General features: G+C 46.8%; 1 long non-coding RNA gene across 1 annotated transcript; it reads left to right on the forward strand.

The window, feature by feature from the left end:
* The first annotated feature begins 2,230 nt into the window (after positions 1–2,230).
* LOC109309577 lies at positions 2,231–8,406 on the forward strand. The gene is made up of 2 exons (XR_002100978.1): positions 2,231–2,358; positions 7,893–8,406. It is a non-coding gene; the product is annotated as an uncharacterized LOC109309577 (long non-coding RNA).
* The last annotated feature ends 1,660 nt before the right edge of the window (positions 8,407–10,066 follow it).

Here is a 10,066-nt window from a genome sequence, read left to right on the forward strand (position 1 = left end):
TGCCGGAAATATGGCAGGTGGCTGCCATTTGAATGGTGCTGTGTGCATGCCAATAAGCCTGCCTGCTGCTTGTGTGCCCAATAACTGCTACATTACATTTGTTCAGCAGTGAGTGGGTGGGGTGCTTTTTCATTACAAAATGCCTGAAGGAGTTTCCTTTTACCTCATTTTGGAAATGGAATAAGGTCGGCTGCCATAAGGCGCTTTCAGCATGCACAAACAATATCCACAGCAGCTTTGCTTTAAATTCACACCACAGCTTATTTTGCTATTACTTGGGTACAGTTTGGGCATGTCTACATTTTTGTAGAGATTCATTGTTACTGTCTGTGCCTGCTGCCAGAGTGAAGAAGGTGAGACCCACAGCACAAAAAATAGCTCATGATCTGACAACAAGAATTATGGATCATGTGGTGAATGACTTGGTGCAGCATGCAGCTATAGGGGGTAAACTGGAGAGAATCCAGAGGGCAGCATTAGGAATGGGCAGCTGGTTGAGAAACATTATTTCTGGGGAAGGGTTCAAAGAACCTGGTTGGGCTGTTCTGGAAAATAGAAGAGTGAGAGAAGATAAGGTACTGGTAAGTCTGCTAGTATGTAAAAGGTTGTTAAAAACGGAAGAGTTTCAGTTGTTCTTCTAGCCCATTGTGGGAAATCTGCCACAAAGAAGTTTAGGTTGGATATTAGGAAAAACTTCCCTGCTCTTGAAGGTGAGAAACACTAGAGCAAACTGCGTAGGGGTGTGGTGGAATCTCTCATTGGAGGTTTTTAAGAACTGGCTGGACAAGTTTCTCCCAGGGATGGTCTAGGTATATTTGGGTCCTGCCTCAGAATAGGGGGTTGGATTAGATGGCCTTTAGATGGTGCTTTTGACAACAAGTAGAGTCAGCCAGATGCCCAGGTTTCTGCTGCCCTTCATGGGATCCAAACATTCAGCCCTGTGATGATGAGCTCTGTGCAACAGATGTTACTTGACAATGCAGAATCTGCACAGACATTTCTACATGATTTCCCCTACTGTAGGTGTGGCCCCCATGAGTTGAACTAATTGTAGCTTGGAGACTGACCCAACACAGCAGCCTCTAGTTCTAGGGAGCGTAGCAATAAGCTTTTCACTCTCCCCCAAACGAGTGCTCTTTGGCAACCTACAAGGGTCTGGCCCAGCCCAAGGTAATTTGTAGCTATGTGATTATGCTACACCTCAGCTTTTGAGCAAGGTTCAGCCCTTCCCCTAGTCCTAGATACCTGGCATGGTCACTCCCCCTGCTCCCACACAGTTAGGAGCTGAATGCAGCTGGACACAGTTTGTTTTGCACATACTGTGCAATGCATGGGTGAGGTTGCTAGGGTTGACCAGGATGTAAGTGATTAGTCCAAATGGATCATGCTAAATCAGAGGTTTACCAGGGGGACAGCCAAGGCCAAAGCTAGGTATTACTCTGGAATAACAAACTGAGGGTCAAGACAAGGCTTTGGTCAGGACAAATAGTTGATCCAAGCTGGGAAGTCCAGGATAGGTCCAGGAGAGCAGTAACAGGCAGGAGGGTCTGAGCCAGAGGTCCAGAATGTGGCATCAGCTTTAGGAGTTCCTACCAGGCCAGACACACAGCAAGGCAGTTTGTTGCCCAGACAGCTCCCTGCTGTCTGGCCAGAGCTTATATTGGCCAGTGTGCGTATAGCCTCTTCCTGGGAATGACTCAGCCTGATTCTCTGATACTGTCCAACTGAGACCTGGAGCTGGAGCTGGAGCTGGAGCTGGAGCTGGAGCTGGAGCTGGAGCTGGAGCTGTCCCAGCTGGGCCTAAACTCAGTGCAGTGGTCAAGCCTCATGGTTTTGTCCTCCCAGTTGAAACACCAGCACCACTATGAAACCCGGTGTGTGTAGCCACCCCCACACCCACAAAGCTGAGGGACTCCTGGGGGTCTCAGGCTCTCAGCCATTCACAGCTGAGAGAGGCAAATGCACCAACCCAGGAATACTTATCCCTATGAAATGACTGGCTTCTAAAACAAATGCTACTGCTTTATTTAGCAGTTGAAAGCAGCCTACTTGGCTGCCAGGTTCAGTCCTCATGGGCACAGTTTTATTCGGAGTGCCCATGGACTGAGCTTTCATAACTGTATGATTCAGGTAATTATTGTCAGGGGCGTAATTTGGGGTGGGTGAATGGGCCACCAGTCCCAGGCACTGACTTGAAAGGGGCACTGAAATAGTGCTTCCCCTGGGGAGTCTGTGCCAAGGCAGCAGCTGGCCCATACTGCACAGCAGCAGCTGGATTCAGGACACCACAGCAACAATCAGGGGTGGACAGACAGCAATGTGGAAGCAGCAATCAAAGTCTGTAGGTCCACAGGACAGGTAAGAATACCAACCCCCTCCTCTCCTCTTCTGGCACTTGGCACCCATTCCCCCTGGGCATAGTGGAGCATAAAATTTGTGAGCTGCACTTTTGATTACTGTTGTTCTTTGTGTTGCTGTAGCACACAAAGTCCATAGCCAGGCTCTGCAATGCCCAAAAATAGAATATACACCTTGTTTTTGAAAGGCAGAATGAAGAAAAAGAAGATATTTGCCATAGTTAAGGCTGCACAGAGCAGGGACAGGGCTTAATCTTCATCTGACTCAGCCTCCCTTTCCTCCAAAACTCAAGCTGAAACCCTAGCTACTGCTGAAGACTGGTCTTTATGGGTCTTTATGGGTGGATCCATGCTTTTGAAGAGAGTGAAAGAGTTTCCAGGACTGTGAAATAGGAGGAGAGAGACTAGGAGCAGCTAGCAGACAGCCAAATTGCCCTAAGAAAAGTTAGCTTGAATAGTGGAACATCAAAACCATTAAAAAGCAGTGGTGATCATTAACACCTCTAGAGTGAAGATCAATGAATCACCTGACTCCCTCAGTTTCCTGTAGTAATGTAGTAATTGCTGCAGTGTGGAGCAGGATCAAATCAGAATGCTTTTATTCGAGGGAGAGAAGTCAGCTTCCCCTAAATACACACACCCCAGTCTTGGGGGGGCTTATTTTGGGGGGAAGGTATGTTTTGTACATGAGAAAATTTGATAATTCTGTGAGCACCAAATTCCACAAAGATAAGAATGGCAACCTTTTCATGAAGCTACTTATTATATTGAGTTATAAGTACCCAGCACAGCCAAGTTCAGCACCTATTATCTCTATTACTTGTGGATTACATGTCTCTTTTCCTGTAACATAAGACAGGCAGAGCTTTTTGTGCATCCCTTATTATTACTGTGTACCATGTGTTGCTTAACTTTTGCTATGACTAAAGGGCAATAGTGCCTGAAGCTAGAAGCAAATACGTCTGTACTACAAATGGGTTGTACATCGTAAACTGGCAGAGGGAATTGTGCATCTAATCAGGCAGCATTAATTATTTAAAACAGTTCTTAAAACCCCAGCAGTCCCTGCAGTTAGAAGCTGTCCTCCAGGCCTAAGCAGCCACAGTGACGATGCCATAGCCAGCTAATATGGGTATGGAAAACAGACAAAGAAGGGAACCTTTACCAGTGGAACACTAGTTCTTTCAATTGAATAGTTATCCAAACAGCCCAACAGGTGTATGTGTACTATAGGCAGTGGAGATGTCATCTGTCTCTCTCTGACATGCACTAATTTCAGCAACAGAACAATTAATAAAATTAAAACAACAAAGGCACAAACTTACCTACCCTTTTGCTGTTTGTCAGTGGTAATTTTACTTACTCCTGAATAGGTGCTGGTAAGTGTCTCTGCCACTGACTTGGGTACAGTTTCAGTGTCCACTAATTTGAGGTGTGGTAGTACTTGGTAGATGTGGTAGCACATCTCATAATCAAACCCTACATGCCACAGGTTGGGCACCCAGATTTACTGAACGCTTCTGCAGAGAATGGCCCAATCTCCTAAAGCACTGTTTGTCTCTAAAAAATAGTGAGAACTGCATAAGACCCCAGGACCACACAGGAGGACTGTTTGCTAAGCATTTGAAGATGCCTAGAGGAAACATACTGCTTATGGATAATGGGCAAGATGTTATTCTATATTCTGCAGTGCGATGCAGCCATACAAAAGGCAGATGTGGTTTTGGGATGCATCAATAGAAGCATAAGGTACAAGACATGGGAGGTGATAGTGTTTCTCTACTCAGCACTGGTTAGGCCTTATCTAGAGTAGTGTGTGCAGTTCTGGGTTTCAGTTTTTAAAAAGGATGCGGCGTAGTTAGTGTTCAGAGGTGGGCAAGACAGATGATAAAAGGCTTGGAAAGCAGCTCGTAAGAGGAGAGGCTGAAGGAGCTAGGCATGTTCAGTTTGTGGAAAAGGCACTTAAGAGGGGACATGATAGCAGTCTTCAATTACTTGAAAGAGTGCCATGAGGAACTGGGAAAGCACCTTTTCTCTCGGAGGACATGAGGAGGACATGGAACAATGGCTTGAAGTTGCAACAAATTAAGTTTAGATTGTATAATCTGGAAAACTTCTCAACTGTGAGAATAGTGAGGCAGTGGAGCAGACTGTCTAGGGAAGTTGTGGACTTGCCATCGCTGGAGGTGTTCAAGAAGAGGTTGGACACCCACTGGTCAAGGATGATCTAGGCACAACTATGCCTGTGTTCTAGGGCTGTGTGAAGCTTCAGTCGCTGATTTGATTCAGTGGAGATTTGGCTCGATTCGGTGGCCAAATCTCTGAATCTGAATCGAATCAGGAGACCTTTTTATCTCTCCGAATCAAATCAGAACCCTCTGAATTGATTTGGAGAGATTAAGAAAGATTCAATGGTTCAGACATAGACACAGCTTTAAATGTTTTTTCTACGTACCTCGAGGTAGCAGGCAGCTTGTGATTGCTGCGATGATGGGGTGGATGGAGTATGGGGGGCTCCCCAGTGCGCTCATCAGCAGACCTGGAAGTGGACCAGAAGCACTTCTGGGTCTGCTGGGGAGTGCACAGCCCCCTCCCCCCTGCACCCTCCTGCACCTCCCCAGCTCGGGAACTGGTGCCTCCTGGGTCGAGGGGGGCACCCCGGGCCCCCTACAGCCGATCGCGGGGCGCCCTCCGCACTCCTGTGGGACACTCCATCTGCCTCACCATTGCAGCGTTCACGAGCCATGCCTGGTACCTCGAGGTACATAGAAAAAACATTTAAAGTTGTGTCTATGGCCAAATTGCTGATTCTCCGAGTCGGCGTCACATCTTCAGATTCGGATTCAGCCAAATCAAACCGGGACAGTGATCCAAATCAACTAATTGAATCACTGTCCCTGATTTGGGCTGAAACCAAATCCGAATTGAATAGGGCCTGTTTCACACACCTCTACTATTTTCTACCATGGGTGTTTCCCAGGCTTCTGGACTTTGCTGGTTCCCTCCACCCCGCTATTCTGCTATATGTGTGAAGTTGTTTTAAATCCTTCCCAGAGATACTGGGTGTTGGCTCAAGCCTTTGGTTGTGGTGTGTCAATGTTCCTGCTGGGACCAAAGCTGGAGGTTCCTGGCTAGAGGACCTTGCCCCTCTGGTCAGGGCCACAGCTACACTGTTCAGATTATGGACCCCAACATCTGGTATAGAGGCATGTTTCTGCGTGTGCTTGAATTGGCTGGTTTGTGTCCAATACTGCCAGAAACTGTTTTCAGATGGAGGGGAAAAAATCCTCTGATGAACTTTCAATGCAAGTGTACCTAAAACCTTTGCATTGAATTGCACACAGACATTTCCCCTTTCCCAAAAGCCAGCTCTTCTGGATCCCTCCCCAGCCCCACTGACTGCCAAGAGAGTGCCAGCAAACACTTGTTCTGGGCACAGAAAAGCAGCATTGTGTTTAGTAATCGCTCTACAGGATCTCTGGCCTCTACCTGAATTTAGTCTTTCCTTTTTCTTCAGATGTCATATCCAAGACATAAAACTGCCAGATTGCCTCAGAGCAGAGCACTGCTTCTGACCATGGCTAGTGTCAGCACCATCAGAGAAAGGGCAGTAACCCCACAGTTAAAGAATAATGTGCCCTGCAGCAGGGGCCTCTGTTAATTAGTGACTGGCTACTGCCCTAAAGCAGGATGGTCCCTATAACTTTCCAAGATCCCTGATATACTGTCCTTACTGCTATAAACCTAGATTTTCATTTTTTTCCCCTGTATGTTTCCAAATCTTTTTAAAGCCTGCTTAGCATTTGGTCCCAAGGACAACTTTCAGAAATGACTTCTGCCGGTTAATTATGCACCGGTGAGGAAGAGGAAGAGGATGGCATTCTTTTATCAGGTTTGAGCTGGCCTTCTTCTAGAACATAAGACGTAAGAAGTGCCATGCTGGGTCAGACCACAGGTCCATCTAGCCCAGTATCCTGTATCTCTCAGTGACACAGAACAGATGCTAAGGGGAAAAATATTTCTGCATGGTCTATCCAGACTGATCTGTTCCTGACCCCTCTTCCTTTACCGCTTCCAGCATTCAGAGGCCTATGGAATCGTAGTGTGGAGGTAGACAAGATTATTTGGGTAAATGTGATATCTTTTATTAGACCAGCTGAATAGTTGGAAAAATTATTCTTTACAAGATTTTTGGCCCAAGCACCCTTCTTCAGGCATAGGGAGAGTCTATTGGTGTTTGTCTACTGTCTAGGGTTGAATAGAAGCTTACGCCAATGTGCAAAATGCAGGTCTGTGAAAATGCAAATACATGGCAGGGGAGATCAGAAGGGATAGGAGTTAGTAGGTGTGACACAGGTAGGCAGGGGAGGTTGCATCTGTAACTATCATGTATCCATATCCCTTATAGACCTATATTGCATATATTTATTTGTCCAGTCCTTTTTTGCACCTGGTTAAACTGTCAGCCTCTACAATGTCTTGTAGAAATGAGCTCCACAAGCTAATGACAGGCTGTGTGGAAAAGAACTTTTTAGTTTGTTTTAAACCTGCTTCCTAATAATTTACTTGTGTCCCTTAATTCTGGTATTGTGGGAAACAGTAAATAGTAAATCCCTATTTACTTCCTCTGCACCATCCATTATTTTGTAGAGCTCTATCATTTTCCCTTTCAGCTGAGAAACTCCAACCTGTTTAGTCTCTTGTCATACGGAACTTACTCCATGCCTCTGACTATTGCAAGTCTTCCTTTTGATTGGTTTTGTTTGTTTGTTTGTTTTGAAGTTGGGCACTATGGGACTCTTTATATGTGCTCTGGGGTGCAGGCGGGGGGGAAGGAAGATGCTTTAATTAAAGGGCTCCAAGAGCTGCTCTAATTTAAGTACCCATAGTGTCACATGTTTTCAGTATCTCACATTTCAAAATGGTAGTGGGGGTGCTTTTACTAGAGCAGAGGCTGCTGGAGCGTGCTAATTAGTATAGGTCTGGCATCTGTATAGTTACCCTATGATAACTCTCTTCCAGTCCTCCAGTATGTCCCCTTTCACCTGAACTTTACAGAACTCCTGTTTAGGAGAGAGGGGAAAGCAGTGAAAACACTCCCAGCTGCAGGTCACCAACTCCAAGGAACCCCCAAAGCATGGATACAAGTGCTACCCCGCTCACCCGCTGCTCACTCCCACACTCTGGTGTCAGCGCCACACACTTCAGTGCCTAAAAGATACTGTTCAACCTGGAATGTGAGGGCACCATCCATGTGGATGCCTCTGACCCACAACAGTTGTGAACTGGGTCCCAATCCAGGACACTTTGGAATGCTTCAGTTGTGCTTCTTGGTCAAAACTGAATGTCTCAAATCTTGATTTAGAAATGCTGGTACAGCCCCTCAAGGGAGTTGCAGTCTGAGCTATACTTCTCTAAGGACCAGGTCCCTTCTGGCTACATGTTTACACAAGATAGCGATAATCCTAAAAACATACCGAGCTAAGCCTGAAGAAGCATTCTGACCCAGCTCTCCCTCCCCTCCACTCTTCCCAGGCTCGGCCCTGTCCTTGTACTGAAGGAGCTTGACTGCCACTGCTTTAATGGGATATCTTCACAGGAAACAGCATCTCTACTGTGTTTATTCCTCTCAGCCACTTGGGTAACCCAGACCAAAGATCCCTATACTGCTCTCCTGTCTGACCACCCAGAAAGGCTCTGGAGAGAATACAGGCCATACAACATATGTGCCCAGAAGATGAACAAACCAGCAACGCATGGATGGGACCAAATTCCGAAGTCCAGCACCTGTCACAGCAAATCCTTGGCCAGCTTTCCTTTCTCTCCTAGAAATGACCTCTTCAGACAGTCAAATCCTGCCTCTTGCTGGAGTTAACACAAGAGGGAGCCTGTGCACCAGTGCACCATTCAAAATCAAATGGGCATGATAGTCAGAAGTTCAGAGAGAGCAAATGTGTACATGCAGCCAGAGGCATGTGGCTTTAAAATGCAGGGTGAAACAAAAGTAAATGGCAGACTAAACTGTGTAGAAGGTCTCAGCAACCCCTCAGCCTGCACAATACTCCAGACAAACATGAAACCAATGGGATGCTGGGGGAGAAGGGGGAGTGGATTGAGAAGTGAACAAGTGACTATAGTGATACCTCTAAGACAGGGGTGGGCAAAATGCGGCCTGCCAGGCCATTCTATCTGGCCCATGGGACCCCTAAAAAATTTAGAAAATGAATATTTATCTGCCCCTGGCTGCCTGTCATGTGGCCCTCGATGGCTTGCCAAAACTCAGTAAGTGGACCTCGACCTGAAATAATTGCCTGCCCCTGCTCTAAGAGCTCCTGTTTGGTGCTAGACTTTTGGAGAGTCACATTAGGAAGTTCTTCAGCAGGCACCCTGGCATGGAGGAAATGAATCTATACCGTCTCAGCAAATATACTGGCTAAAATTATTCCTTTCTGGACCTCACAGAAGGATACATCTCAGATAAGTGCACAACAGAAGAACCTGGGTCTGTCTAAGATGTTGCAATCTTACATTTGTCTTGCATGAGTTGCAGTAACAATTGCCATCAAGGATAACCTCTTCAGTGACATGTGGACTGGAGACAACACTAAAACAGGGGGGCTCCTCTATAGAGTGAGTTACTGTCTTTTGAACAGCTGCAGTAGGAGTCCAAAAGGCTGTTTTCTAAGACACCACCATTCTCTGCAAAGGGGGGAAGCTGAGGATGTATGTAGGACACAGATATGGCCCTCATCTCCATAGCATCTGCGCTTGTACAGTGGAATGTACAGAGCCTTGCAACTGCCTTGTGTGGGGTATTGGAGAGGCTCTGGGAGACGCAGACAAGGACCTAAGTCCACAAAGATATTACATTTTCTCAGTGACAACATGCCTCTAAATAAAACACACCCCATTTTTGGAAGGCAGAATGTGGGGGAAAGATTTTCTCCAGAGTCATGGCAAATGGTATGATGTAGAGTAAGTCCTCCTGGGAGCACACTGTCCAGGAAATGTGACGTCCCAGGAGAAAGTCTGAGTGAGACAGCAGGCAACAGTAACATCCCAGTGTGAGAGGAAGTTCCTGCTGCCTCACCCAGACTGTCTCTTGCAATGTAACACTTCCTGGATGCTCTGTGTTCCTGAGGAGACTTACTCTGAGTCACAATCATTTATGCCCCAAACACTTACAAGGGCAGCAAGACTGCAGGTTCCTTACTGTTCTTTATAGAAGTTCCTGCAAATCAAGTGTGGTTTCCAAATCATAAGTCTCATCAAGATACTACCAGCAGCTCACTTGCTGCTTCAGGCACAAGCTACAGTGCTCAGCAAACAGCTGCAGCTGTCAGAGAGTTAACACAGGACTCCACTCCTTCAGCTTCCTGTGCCAGACCCCAGCAGCAGCCATCTTGGCATGCACAGTGGGTGCATCATGGCGTACACAGTGAGTGCATCTACACATGCAATTAATGCACTTGAATCTTCTGTTCAGGAAATTCAAACTTATTAAACTGGGTCCCCACACACATCTGAACATGCACCTGTCAGGAGCAAATTTGCTCCCAGTGGGAACAATTCAGTCTAGGGCTGCTCCTGCCCTACTCTGCCCCCCTGCAGCAGTCAGATGGAGCTCCAGGCTCTCCCAGGTGCCATCAGTGGCCTGGCAGGGGGAACAGGGGCTGGTCCGGCTCTCTGCAGGGCAGGGGAGGGCAGTC

The sequence above is a fragment of the Crocodylus porosus genome, unplaced genomic scaffold (genome assembly GCF_001723895.1).
Source record: "Crocodylus porosus isolate Cpor-Errol unplaced genomic scaffold, CroPor_comp1, whole genome shotgun sequence".
NCBI lineage: Eukaryota > Metazoa > Chordata > Crocodylia > Crocodylidae > Crocodylus > Crocodylus porosus.